Below are 15,568 nucleotides of genomic sequence, written 5' to 3' on the forward strand. Positions count from 1 at the left end.
GAACACAAAAATCTTAATTTTGTAAAACATATTTTGTATTTTAGACAAGTCCTTGTTTTCTTAATTCAAATATCACCATTTTGCTATCTGTTATCTATATTGTTATTATAAATTGATTCATTTCTTAGAAAGTATTTATTTCTTAAATAGGAATAACTCACAATTGCATTTTCTCCTCAATTAAGTGTACTCAGATGGAGATTAGACTATTTTGTGTCCAGCTACATCCCATCAATATTGTCAAAAGAGGCTAAATTTATTTGAGCTTATAGCAGAGACTCTGGTACAAACAATATTTATAGTTTTCCCATATTTTACTGTGAATACAAATTGTCTTAATATATTAGCTTTCTAAACATACATTGTAAAATAAAACAAATGTAAGGCTGTCCGGCCGGGCACAGTGGCTCACGCCTGTAATCCCAGCACTTTGGGAGGCCAAGGTGGGAGGATCACGAGGTCAGGAGATCGAGACCATCCTGGCTAACACGGTGAAACCCCGTCTCTACTAAAAAAATACAAAAAAACTAGCCAGGCGAGGTGATGGGCGCTTGTAGTCCCAGCTACTGGGGAGGCTGAGGCAGCAGAATGGCAGGAACCCGGGAGGCAGAGCTTGCAGTGAGCTGAGATCCGGCCACTGCACTCCAGCCTGGGCGACAGAGTGAGACTTCGTCTCAAAAAAAAAAAAAAAAAAAAAATACAAAAAATTAGCCAGGTGTGGTGGTGGGCACTGGTAGTCCCAGCTACTCGGGAGGCTAAGGCAGGAGAATCACTTGAACCCGGGAGGCGGTGGTTGCAGAGAGCCGAGATCGTGCCATTGCACTCCAGCCTGGGTGACAGAATTTATATTACTCTTCCGTCACAGCCTTCCTTTTTTTTTTTTTTTTTTTTTTTGATGGAGTCTTGCTCCCCTGTCACCCAGGCTGGAGTACTTGAACCCAGGAGGCAGAGGTTGCAATGATCCGAGATTTCTCCACTGCAGTCCAGTCTGGCAACACAGTGAGAGAGACTCCATCTCAAAAAACAACAACAACAAACTTCCTCTCTACATCCTTTAATTTTTTTTTGCTCTAATTGTATTGTTTCAGTAATATTTTTTTAAAGGATGCACACAATTCAAACTAATTCCAAAGTTGTCACTCTTCCCCTATTTTAACCCATATTATTAAAGTGTTTATTTATTTATATATTGAGGCAAATACTTCCCATCTGTTTCTCTAGTACCTGTAATTGGCACTTTCTGTCAAATCAGCCTGCTGGGTAAAGTGCTCAAACTTGAAGAGTCTTATTTAAAGTGCTCCCAGGAAATTCAGTTATTATAAATAATCCTCAGAATTCAAAAGGCGTGTATGACCCAATGTAAAAGAGACAACATCAGCTTGCTACAAAGTAGAATATGTTTGAAGAGAACACCCGTAGTTGACTGAATTTTTTTTTTTTTTTTTTTTTTTTTTTTTTTTTTTTTTTTTTTTTTTTGAGACGGAGTCTCGCTCTGTCGCCCAGGCTGGAGTGCAGTGGCCGGATCTCAGCTCACTGCAAGCTCCGCCTCCCGGGTTCACGCCATTCTCCGGCCTCAGCCTCCCGAGTAGCTGGGACTACAGGCGCCCGCCACCTCGCCCGGCTAGTTTTTTGTATTTCTTAGTAGAGACGGGGTTTCACCGTGTTAGCCAGAATGGTCTCGATCTCCTGACCTCGTGATCCACCCGTCTCGGCCTCCCAAAGTGCGAATTTTTTTCTTTTTTTTCCTGCCTAATAATTAGTTATTTGTTTCCTTTATAGTTTTCCTCTGGTACACATGACACTTAGTGAACAAGAGTGAAAACAAATCACAAACAAGATAATAGTAAAATAATGAAAATTACCCCTATTCTGTTTTCATTTTCTCTGTAGTCTTTAATCAGGTTTATTTCATATGGCTTCTTAAATGAACTATGGGATGTTGTTCAATGCAATGTGTGGTAGTGAATATAAACAGCAAACGATACAAATGAACTGTCTTTCTTAATCTTTTTGACGTGCTCAACTAGGAGGGTTATGAGGGAAAATAGAACTAATGCAATAAACATAAGGAAATAAAAAGAAAGGAAAAGAAAACAGGAACAATAAATTCAAAGTGAATCAGACATGTGCTCATAAAGTGCTTCCTGGCAATTTCACTACCAGTCATCAGAATGTCTGAGGAGCAGCAAAATTTGAGACGGAGTCTCGCTGTGTCACCCAGGCTGGAGCGCAGTGGCGCCATCTCCGCTCACTGCAAGCTCCGCCTCCCGGGTTCCCGCCATTCTCCTGCCTCAGCCTCCCCAGTAGCTGGGACTACAGGCACCTGCCACCACGCCTGACTGATTTTTTTGTATTTTTAGTAGAGACAGGGTTTCACTGTGTTAGCCAGGATGGTCTTGATCTCCTGACCTCATGACCTGCCCGCCTCGGCCTCCCAAAGTGCTGGGATTACAGGCGTGAGCCACCGCGCCCGGCCTGGAAGAATATTAAATTCATTTGTTCATTGTGATATCTCTTTACTAACATAATCTCAAGACTGAATAAAAATATTTCAGAATGATAAATAGCATAAAAATGTAAATATAAATTAATGAAAAAATTGATGTATTTATCAATTGTTCAGCCCACAATATTGTGGTAATTATTATGTTAAATGATAATTAAAACTACTATGATATTGGCATTATCAGAAGAGCAATCATTAGATCCCTTACATCATCATAACCATCAGATACTTGGTTGATACATTGAGGGTAACTGGTTTTATGAACATGAATATTAAAGTCATAATTAGAAAATTTGTCTTACGGCAATAGTCAATATCTCTTTTCAACTCCAGAATCTTATAATAGACAATATTTCAAAATATTTATGTAATCTATATGATAAAGTAAAATATGTGTGCCAACCATCTGAAAAGTTTACTAAATTCTCCGTGGTTTAATAATTTATATGGAGAATTGATGTTTTTCTCATATTTAAGTATCACTGTATGTAATATTCACAATATTGTACATCATATTTAAAGCTGTGCATGAAAACCTGACTCAAGTGTGCCAGAAAGCTGTTGACACTCTTATCTTCCTGCTTTGGTTTAGTTTTTGCTAGACTGTTGATACCCTTATACAAGTAACTCCATAAATCAATGCAGATGACAAATTCAAGCAGCATTGCTACTTTGTGTTCTCACTCTGTGTATTTTCTTATATTTGACTCATGCTTACTATAATATTGGGAGCTGTTTTGATATAAAGTCTTATTTCTTCCAAAGTCTGTGATTTTAATATTAGGAATACAAAGAACTAAAGTGAATTATAACATCTACAAAACCGTTGGGCAGTATAGCACATTTTGAAGTCATGTTCAATATAATAATAAATTCATCAAATGTTTCATTTAAAAATCATTCAGTAACTGACTTCTTTGGCATTGCCAGTGAAGTGCTTACTTTGATGGTTAGAATATGTTAATATTCTTCTTCTTACAGGAAAATCTTCCTATTGCAACTTGAGAGACTCAAAAGTAACCCTTTCTGTGTTTCTCATAAAATATTAAAGTTTTAAAATATTTTTTCACCTGGTTTCAATTTGGAAAAAAGTAAAAATGGAAATCTTATAAGAAATCATTAGAAATATGGAGATTACTGTTATTTGTGCTCAACTGAAATCTATCTGTAAAGGTAAAACTGCAAGACTGTCAATTAAAAAGCAATAAACATAATCGATTATACATAAGAAATGTGGAGAACCCACTTTAGAGTTTTAGATTAAAAAAGAATGAGGAGAGTGTGGTAGCTCAGAGTACATAAGGGTTTGAGTGAGGTCTTTTTAACCATTCTAGGACTTGTTAGCAATGTGATCCTACTTCTACTTAATCTTTTCTCTGATTAGAGGCCTTTGAAAGAAAAAAATAGGCATTTCTCCAGTCCATCTCTGAGCTCCACTTGTGTTCTACAGTAAAACACATTTTTCATTCCCTTCAAACACTACTGCTAGTGCAACATATCAAAATATAACTTAAGTATTTGATTAGCACTGTATTGGTTTCTTATTGCTGCTGTGAAAATTGTCACAAATTTAGTAGCTTAACACAAATCATTATCTTACAGTTCTGGAGGTCTGAAGTCCTACAGGCATCTCACAGTGCTAAAATCAAGGTGTGAGCAGGGTCACATTCCCACTGGAGCCTCAATAAAGAATCTGTTTACTTTTTTCAGGGGTGGCACCTTCTATCCCTTGGCTTTATGGCCCTTTTAGGCAGCAACAGCATCACTAAGACCTCTGCTCTGTCTTTGTTATCTCCTTTTCTGATTTCCTATTTCTCTCATAAAGACTTTTGTGATTACATTGGTCCTGTCTAGATAGTCCTGAATGTTCTCCCCATCTCAGGATCTTTATACTAATCACTCCTATAAATTCCGTTTTGCTGGAGATTAGGTATTAAACGTCTTTGCAGAAGTTAACACTATTCTTACTACCACATGAATTATATGTTTAACTTTATTTACTAAGTCAGTGTAAGATGCCAATGGTTTGTACTCAACAGATCACACCTGACCTTGTCTTTTTTTTTAATTTTTTCAGAGACAGAGTCTCACTCTCTCACGCAGGCTGTGATCATGGCTTACTACAGCCCGGAATTCCTGGGCTCAAGGAATTGTCCCGCCTTAGCCTCCCACAGCCTGCCTTTTCTCCCCTCTATGTGTTTTTAAAAATATGTATTTCATACACTTTGTCTTTCTACTAAATTTCTGTTTTTAAGATGAGACGTTTGGCAGAGTTAAGCTATTAACCAATTAATATATTCTTCAGGGTTAAAAAGAATGACAGAAAAATTAATGATTATTTATCAAGATTATTTTAACCTCAAAAAACTAGCTGTTTAACCATTAAAGTTATTTCAGAAAGATCCCTTAGTTCTCTTTCTTCTTTCTGGTTCTCTCTGTCTGTCCTCTTAGAAAATTATCTTTTACCAAATTTTGTAGATACAGAAGCAATACATATAATTAGAACCAATGTTATTATATACTTTTATGATCATATCATTCACATAAACTATAAATTATGAATAAAATAATTGCATTGTAAAGTAAAAAAATTAATCTAAATAAAAAATAAAGATTCACAACAATATTATGTCATTATGCCTTCCTAATTGTCAGAAAATGAGAGTTGCTTTTGATCAGGCCCTATCACTTGCATTTTCTTGCCCTTCCGTGTTTGTCTTTCCTCCAACGCCCTCTTTCAGCATCTCAATAACTAATACACAAAGGACCACGAGCAATCCTGAATCCAACAGAGTACGTCTCTTCATTTCAGCCATGTTGCATTTAAGTAATTGTAATTTCTCCATAGTAATTCCCTAAAACTAAAAGAGCCACCTCAATATTCCACATCTTTTAAAGAGCAGAACAAGTCCTATTTCCTTGATAAAAACTTCCACACAGCTTCTAAACTGCATCAGTCTCCTCTTTCTTGGGTCTCCTTCAGAAACACAAGTTATTTTTTTCCTAGTTAAGTACTTTCTCACACTGTATTTTACTGCTATGACTCTTTCTCTAAGCTCTGTGAGGACTGAGCTCTTAAACTGGGCTTTTTAAAATCTGAACTAACATGAGTCAAAAAGTTAGGTATGTAGAAAACCAAAAAATCTCATTATATATGATAAGGAAATAGACCTCATTAATTTATAATTTTACATAGTGTTATTTTCTCTCCAAATATTTTTCTGTGGTGTTGAGTAATACACTATCAAAAACAACTTTTCTGGAAGTAATTTAATTGCCTCTAGTTGATTAATGTTTATTTTTAATAAACATATTACTCATATTCTGAACACAAAACATTTTAACACAATTGTAATCCTATCAATATTTTTAAAGGCAATAATCCTTTCTTTTCTATTAAACATAAAACTGACATATCTTTAGATGAAAGTAATGAGAAATATATACCTATTAGCATATAGAAAATGTCAATCACTATTTCTAAAGAAATTGTAAGTAAGCAACTCTTTTATATGTAGGTTTGAGAGACTTTCTTGTAATTTAGGTGAGATCCTCCTACACGTTTCTTTTATTGCTTTCTTTAGATGAACGCTAGAAATGTGCAGATCTAATGCTAATGTATTAAATTATTATTCATTTAAGATATTCCAAGTATTGTAGGTTTTCTTCTTAGCAAAGTCTGTAGTTGATGCGTTAACGTTTATTACAGGTAGTCACCTATGTAATGGCACTCAGTTTGAAAAACATCAAGTTAATTCCTGATTGTCAGAGGTTACTTAGTATCTCTAATATATTTTAAAAGATGACCTCAATTCAAGAAAAATGTCAACATAATCATTTAAAGAATTTTGCAAAATATCTAAAGATGGTTTAATCAGGCCTGAATTTTCCCAATAATGTAGTCAAAACACTGCCCGAATCTGGTAGAAGAAATGGCAGTAACATTTCTTTAATTTTTATTCTGTTAAATAAGTTGCCAAGATAAGACTTTTTCTCTTGTCACTTTTCGTCATATTCTTAAAAGATTGTGGCCAGAGTATGTTCAAGCCTAAATTCAATAAAATATATTAAACATATTATGCTTATATTTTTGTGAATGTTGATCCTTTTTTTGTTATTTGAGATTATTCACATATGTACAAATCAATCAAAGTATTTTAAGGTGAAAAAACTATTTTTGTAATAAAAGACAGTTTGTGCAACAACGTGCTTACATTTTTCAGATTTCAGTTTAATAGTAGTTGATTTCTGATTCCATTCCCAGGAAATCACATTATTTTAAGTCATTCCTTATGCCACTTTTCACTATTTTTGCAGGTACTGCTCTGAAGTTGCCATGACCTCTAACCTAGATGGCTGCAATACCTACTACAACTTCTCCCTGCCTTCACATTTGCTCCTCTACATTCTGTTCTCAACAAAGCAACCAGAGTGATTCACTTAAAACATACAAGTCATATCACGTCACTTCATGTTACTCTGAAGCTCTAATAGATTTTCATCTTCTCAGGATGGAAATTAAGAGTTATTAGAATACCATAAAGAGGCTATGTTATGTGTTCCCCAAATACCTCCCCCCTCCTATACTGGCTTCATATTATACTCTCACCCTTTCTCTTTCTGCTCTAAGCTGTTAGTTGTCTTGCTGTGTCTCCACTATAATATATATGTTGCTAACTCATGGCCTTTATGCATATGGTTCGTTCTGATAATCTTCTTCCTCAGGTAATGTTTCACACTCATTTTATACTTCAGGCATTTCTGCTATATGTCGCCTATCAGTGAAATCTACACTGGCCATGTATAGCATGCCCCACCCCCTAACCTTGCCTTGGCACCATCTCCCCAATTTATTGCTTTAATTTTCCTCATACAGTTCATTGCCACTTGACTTGACACATATTTACTCATTATCTGTTTATTGACAGTCAATCACCGGTAGAATATTTAATGAATACAGAATAAATATGTATTAAATGAATGAATAAATTAATACATAAAAGACAGGAGTTGAGTTTTTCTTTTATACCAGAAGCAGATAATCTAAAGCCCTCAGACTAAATCTAGCCAGCCATTTGTTTTCTATAAGTACATACAATTTTGTTGAAAAGAGTCCTCCAAATTTGTTAACATATTGTTTGTGGCAACTTTCGCATAATGGCAGAGTTGAATAGTTGTGAAAGAATGGGAAGTTAGCAAAGACAAACATGTTAAGTGCCTCCTTAAAGAAAAGGTTTGCTCTCCTTTTAACTTTTGTTAAATCTTCATATAAATGACCTTTATTCTCCTACTCTTCTTTTTCAAATGGGCAAGAGTAGCTGTTTTTGTATCATTCAATATTTTCAGCAAGTAATTGAAATAAGATTTTGATAATTTGTGGGAACCAAGATTTACCTTAGATAAGGGAACGTACTTCTAGAATCACAATTTTCACATGAAAATTGGTGACTGCAAAATGAGAAGTTTCATATTTCTGTAACCATTCTCTGGGAAATATTCCATAACTATATCTGATAAAACTGATACAAAAATACCACGGGCTAGCCATTTAGTGAAAGGTGTTAAAGACATCATTTGAAAAATAAAAGGGAAGCAATTTGGATGCAAGAGATGACATTTTACTCAGATATGTTGCCTTATCTTTCATCTTTCTGAACTTACATGGACAAGGACATGAGATGTTTAGTTCCACTGAGCAATTAAATATTTAATGAGAAAGAGCACTAATTGGTAGGTAATGCTCTCATTGATTGTTTCCTAACCAGTTAGTAATTGCATATAAAAGTCATATATTAAGGACTTAATTAACAATACAAATTACTCTGCCAAAAATGGCATATCATTATCACAGAATTTATGTTGAAGCTGTCTTCATTTTCCCCTATGGTTTTGAAACTTAGTAGAAGAAAGGACCCTAAATTTAATTTGACTATTTCCATGGTTTTTTTTTTTCTAAATCCATTTGATTGTTTAATTGCTAAAGCCATGTATTCTTCAAGATCTGTGCTTACATGTAGAATATCTTTAGGGAATATGATTTACTGCCCTAGTTTCTGGAAAATGAACTCATATGATAAATGAAATAGGATGAAGTTCTTGGATGGAAACAATCAAATTGTCAATAATTTTACATTTAGTCTTAGGAAATCTATGCCATTATTAACAAATCTAACAAAAGAAAGAATACAATAAAAGAACTTTTATCTTAAAATTGACGATTTTGAATTTTGTGATACTCCCTCTGAATTCTCTTTATTTGGCTTAGTGTATTATTATAAGTTGCCCTTACTTGTATTCCCTGTATACGTTAAGAAATATAACTTTTCCACCCATTCCAAAAGACTCCCTTTGTGGCCCAGACCACTAAACTGCTCTTTCTCTTAATAGTTAACCACTGTCCTGATACAGAATGAAGTCCTGGAATTTGTTTACATTTTGTCAAGCAAATTTGTATCCTGAGACATCAGAATATAGTTTTCCCCATTTTTGCTGTGTCTAAATCTCCATCCTTTTCTTTTCTATTTTTTTTTTTTTTTTTTAAGAAGCTGTAAAGTTTGCCTTGGAAAGTTTTCCTGAATCTGGGTCAGGCTGATTACAAACTCATGGTACACTTTAGTGTATTTCAGAAAAGTATTTGATTAAAGTCTTCAGATGATTTCTTTTAACAGGAGGCTCAGTATATCTGCCTTCTGGCTTTTAGTTTTATTTTTCTCCAAGCCATTTATTGCCTGCTAATTGTTCATTTCATCTTCCATTTGGTGTTAAAAAGTGGTTGCAATTTAATTCTATCTTTTTATTTTAATTTTTTCGGGTGGAATAATTTTACAAAGGAATACTACCTTTCATCTACTATTTGATTATCCAATGATTCAGTTCATACAGGAAAGGTGGAAAAATCACCTTGATCCTTTCTGTCATGTAATCAGTTTTCCAAAAGTGATTTGGATCACTGTTTCTTCAGCAGTTGATTAATGACTGGTTTTCACATTTATATGAACTCATGGATTTATGATGAGTTTCAATTCATTGTGCCTCTTATCCTTATTGAAGTACAGTTTGTCCCATCTATGATGAGCAAAACATCACAAGTTTGGCTCTTGAATTCTTCAGGCATGATCCTAGCAGTCATTGATAGCTTCCTTTCTGTCTGTTTTGTCAAGATGGTCTATACTCAATCCTGTATATTTTCTTCCATAGGCATGAACACATCCATTTCTCCACAAAACACGTTCTCTTTTAAATTGGACAGTACTACAACCTGAGTTTATTATATTTTCTAGTTCTTTTCAGGGGATTTAGGATTAAAAGACAAAGACAAAGTTACACAGATAAAATGCTTGTGAGGCCATACTGATATTTTCATCTTCATTTCCAATTCAAAATTATAAGATTTTTGCATGACTTCTTCTATATTACCTCTTTGTTGCAATTCACCTAATTCTGGCTCTCAAAATACAAGAGTTGATAGAATGAGAATAGCCTGTAATTATTCATTTGCTTGATTTCTCATTGTACATACAACTATCTCAGAATAACAATACTCATGCTACCATCTCCAATTATGATTACTAACAAGAGTTTTGTTATTTTGTTTTGCATTTCTCTATTCTCCAATTTATATTATTTCTACATTGATGATTTGTATCTTCTTTCCTTGTTCCTGATCAGTCTGACTAGAAGATTATAAATTGTATTAATCTTCTCAAAGTATACATTTTGGGTAAATTGATGTTATTTACCTGTTGTTTTGTAGGGTCGAGCATTCTAAGTGGGACAGGTAGATCAGTGCGGCTTTCTCTCATGCTTTCCTGCCAACCTTGCTGACTTTATTTTATTTTTATTTTCTAGGCTTTCAGCTATTCATCCATTAAAGGTCAAACAAAAATTGCTCCTTAATGTCTTTCCATCTATTTTTAAGGTTGTTTTAAAATAAAATATATTCCTTATTTTAAAAGATTTTACTCACTTAAGACTACAAGTTAATTGCCTAGTGAAATTAAATATGGCTTGAATGTTTCTCAACAGATAGCTTTAAATAGGTAAGTTTACCAATGGTTCATTAAAAAAGATTTAGTTATATTCTTGAAATGTAACAATATAATTACATTTGCTTTAGAACAGTGCCTAGTACATAGTACAAATGCTTTAGAACAGTGCCTAGTACATGGTAGGAGCTCAAGAAATGTTAGCCAATATAATTTTCATCTTTTTTAAACTAAAAATGCCTATGTATGCGATGCTGTTTGTGAAATGCTTGTCATGTGTATTGTTGTAAATTTTTTTTGGAAATAAATAACTCAGATGAAGTAATTGTAAAGTTTTCATTAATGTGACTTCCAAGCCAGTTTTATACTACAGTCGCTGAAAATAATAGCTATGTGATAGATTTTGCTTAAAAAACATTTCCAAATTAACAGAATAAAATAGACAACCATTTGAAATTATTGTTAAAAGAAATCTATGAGATTGGGATTTATGCTAATATGGTCCCCCATTGTAACCCCAAGGGATCCACGTAGAAGCTGAGAATTAGCTGTATTAGAAAGAAATAATTTCATAATGATTATTTTTTAAAATAATAATTTCATGTTTCATGAAACTATGCAGGAATTTTGAAAGTGTTTTCCAAGTTAGATCTCAAAATATTTTTCTTTTAAAAGTGAAATTAAAAAGTTTGATATAATAAAAAATCAAATAAGTCCAATGTTTGACCTTTCAAAATTGAGACAATGATAAGAAAGAAAAGGTTATCAAAAAATACAGAGACAGAGTTGAAGGAAAGGATCATTTATGAAAAAAAGAAAACTCTGATACAAAAATAGGTATTAAGAAACTATAATGTACCATACAGTGTAATGTTTGGAACTAAAGTTAATAATAAATTAAATTTCCAAAGTATGGAAGTTTATATATTTTCATTGTATTTGTGAAAGAGAAACACCTATTCATTTTCATCTTTTTACTACATTTAAACAGTATTTTATATCATGTGTCCGCTGCTACTGACACTCATAAATTAATTAGTTTAAGATGACATTTTGAAACTTAATACCCACATTTTGCCACCATTATGTAAAGGTTAAAATGATATGTCAGAGGCTTCTTGGAGCAATTGAAAGGCTAGCAATAAGTAATAGTTCAAGCTTCATGACAGTTGATACAGATTTCCTTGTGATCCCCTTCAAAACCACCAGAAAGTTTTATTATTTCCAACTACAGTTTTATTTTTCATACACATTTCATGACTTCAACATTTTGTCTTAATGATAATCTTTTATAGCTAGACCTATTTAACTTTACATTAGTTTTACCTTGATCATTTTTATGTGCAAATTCTAAAGGAGATGTTTAACTATAAGTATTACTGAGCACATTACTTTCCTTAACTCTTAGCTTGTTGGGATCGGTCATCAGACCCATTATCTGCTCCTGTCGCCTTAGCCTCCTAACTCTTAGCCACTATGTGTGAGTGCATCTCCATCCACATTGGCCAGCCTGGTATCCAGACTGGGAAAGCCAGCTTGTACCTCTACTGCCTGGAACATGGCATCCAGCTCCATGGCCAGATGCCAAGTGACAAGACAATTCGAGGGAGAGATGACCACTGAAAAGCATGTGCCCAGGGCCGTGTTTGTAGACCTGGAACCCACAGTTATTAACAGTTTACTCTGACACCTACGAGCCACCTCTTCCACCCTGAGAAGCTCATCCCAGACAAGGAAGATGCTGCCAGTGGCTATGCATGAGGCCACTACATCATTGACAAGGGGATCACTGACCTCATCTTGGACTGAGTTCACAAGCTGGCTGACCAGTGCACAGGTCTTTAGGGCTTCTTAGTTTTACACAGTTTTGTTGAACAGACTGGTTCTAGGTTCAACTCCCTGCTGATGGTATGTCTTTCTGTTGCTTATAACAAGAAGTCCAAGCTGCAGTTCTCCATTTACCCAGCAACCCCCATCCTCCAGGTTTCCACGGCAGTAGTTGAGCTCTACGACTCCATCCTCACCACCCACCCCACCCTAGAGCACTAAGATTGTGCCTTCACAGTAGACAATGAGGCCATCTATGACATCTACCATTTGGTTAGCCAATGATACAGTTCATACAGGAAAGGTGGAAAAATCACCTCAACCCTTTTTATCATTTAATCAGTTTTCCAAAAGTAAAGCTCAATATTGAATGTCCAAACTACACTAACGTTAACCATCTCATTAGCCAGACTGTGTCCTCTATCACTGCTTCCTTCAGATTTGATGGAGCCCTGAATATTGATCTAACAGAATTCCAGACCAATCTAGTGCCTTACGCCCACATCCACTTCCTTCTGGTCACGTGTGTCCCTGTCATCTCTGCTGAGAAAGCCTACCGTGAACACTTTTCTGTAGTAGAGATCACGAATGCTTATTTTGAGCCAGCCAGTCAGATGTTAAGATGTGACCCACACCATGGTAAATACATAACTTGCTGCCTCTTGTACGCTTGTGATATGGTTCCCAAAGCCATCATGCTGCCACTGCCACTGCCACCATCAAAACCAAATGCAGCATTCAGTTTGTGGATTGCTGTCCCACTGGCTTCAAGGTTGACATTAGTTACCAGCTTCCCACTGTGGTACCAGGCGGAAACCTGGCCAAAGGACGGAGAGCTGTGTGCACACTGAGCAACATCACAGCCATTGTTGAGGTGTGGGCTCACCTGGACCGCATACCTGATGTATGCCAAGTTTCTTTGTTCACTATTCCGTGGGTGAAGGGATGGAGGAAGGAGAGTTTTGTGAGGCCCACGAGGACATGGTTGCCCTTAAGAAAGATTATGAAGTGGTTAGTGTGGATTCTGTCGAAGGAGAGGGTGAGAAGGAAGGAGAGGAATACTAATTATCCATTCCCTTCAGCCCTGCAGCATGTCATACCCCCAGAATTTCAGCTTCAACATCAGCTGACAGGCATTCAGGCTTTTTGGTTAGATTGTTTTCACTCAGTGGTGATCATGTCTTTCCATGTGCACCTGTAAGGTTTTTTCATCATGTCTCAAAATAAAGGCTTTAGAATAAAAAATGAATAAAATAAATAAATATGAATATTATTCAATTACACAGGATACGTTTTAATTTCATGAAGAGATTAATGTAGCCCCTATAAGTAATGATAATTCACACCACTATTCACTGGGTTTGGATATACAGTTATTTTACGTTTTGGCAAACATAAAATATGAGAAAGATCAGAATAGAAGATGAATGTATATTAATAAGGACAGTATTTTATGAGTACACAGGATCTGTTATATATCCTTATCCATTATGTAACTCAATCTATCATCTATATCCATGGTCTGCAAACAACATCCTGTAGGCCAAAACTGTCTTGCTGCCTGTTTTCAGAAATAAAGCTTTACTGAAACACAGCCATGCTCTTTTGTTTACATATTATCCATGACTGCTTATCTATTACAGAGGCAAAGTTGAGCAGTTATGACAAACCCACGAGCCATTTAAAATACATATAGCTGGCCGAGAGTGGTGACGCATGCTTGTAATCTCACCACTTCAGGAGGCCAAGGCAGGCAGATCACTTGAGGCCAGGAATTTGAGACCAGACTGACCAACATGGCAAAACCCCATCTCTACTAAACCTGTACAAAAATTAGCCAGTTGTGTAATTACAGCCAGGCATGCACCTGTAATCCCAGCTACTCAGGAGGCTGAAGCAAGAGAATCACTTGAGCCTGGGAGGTGGAGACTGCAGTGAGCTGAGATAACGCCACTTCACTCCAGCCTGAGTGAGAGACTGAGACTCTGTCTCGCATGAATAAATAAATAAATAAATAATAAAATAAAATACATATGGTCCTTTGCAAGAAGTTTTCTTATATCTAATCCATAACATCAGTATTAATATATATATCGAATCATTTATCTAATCTCTTAATATATGTTCACATACATACACAAATGTGTATGCATACATATATACGTGTGTCTGAATGTATATATACATATGTATATATTTTTCTGCATATATTCATTCTTCCAAAAAGAGTTTCTGATGATACACATATTTGAAACAGAAATAAGATACAACCCTACAAAATAGAAGCAAGACAACAGGAAAAATAACAAAAACCAAACAGAGCAATATTTTAAATCTAATGAATCATTCAATTTGAGCATTATTTTGGTCTGAGATTTCTGGCAGATATGACAATAGACAAAATATTGAGCTACATTGTTCTAATTAGAAAATGTGGTAAATTAAAGCACATTCAAAAGAACACAAGAATAATTTCCTTCTTATATTCTTCTGTAGATGTATGGATCACAGTCAAGTTGACCATAGAAATATAATCTCTGTTATTTTGAAGATTTGAGTTTTAATACAGAATGCCTTATAAAGCATATTTCCTGAGGGCTTTATCAATCAACAAATTTACAATAAACTGAAATTCACTTTATGTGATAGGAAAAAATCTATGACAATATAAGGAGACATATAATTTAATTGTGAAATTAACATTTTTACATTTTCAGTAATAATGGAAAATATTTGTAGTAACCTATTGAAATGGGATAAGTAAATATATATTTTGAGTGTCTTTTTTACTTTCTATATTTTTATGCCTGAATGCTAAAGTTAACATGTATTTTCACACACAAAAATGTCTAATATGAAGGGTTTATATAAATGAGTTTAGTAATATTTTGACTCCATTTAGCTCAGAAAAATGTTGAGTCTTAGATAAATTGTAAGGGTGAAAATAATACAAAAAGTAAGAACTGTTGATTGATAGTGTCCTCATCTTTCCCTTGTAAGAAAGAAAATCAATGTACTTATAATTTCTTATTTAGTTGCAATATTCTACAATAATATATTAACGTAATTTTGATCATCATGTTGACAACTCATGGATTACAGTTGACTTTATGTGATATGACTGTTATAAATATTAGATTTCTATTTTCTCCATATTGCAATGAATAATCTTACGTATTAAGTAGAATAACTAGGATAAAAATGTGTTTTTCATTATTTCATATAGAGAAGTTGGTAAGCTTTATACACT

The 15,568-nt window shown here is 34.6% G+C and overlaps 1 pseudogene; it reads left to right on the top strand.

Annotated features, from left to right (window-relative positions):
- The first annotated feature begins 11,967 nt into the window (after positions 1-11,967).
- On the top strand, positions 11,968-13,383 carry LOC112621143 (annotated as a pseudogene).
- The last annotated feature ends 2,185 nt before the right edge of the window (positions 13,384-15,568 follow it).

Source organism: Theropithecus gelada, chromosome 3 (assembly GCF_003255815.1).
Source record: "Theropithecus gelada isolate Dixy chromosome 3, Tgel_1.0, whole genome shotgun sequence".
NCBI lineage: Eukaryota > Metazoa > Chordata > Mammalia > Primates > Cercopithecidae > Theropithecus > Theropithecus gelada.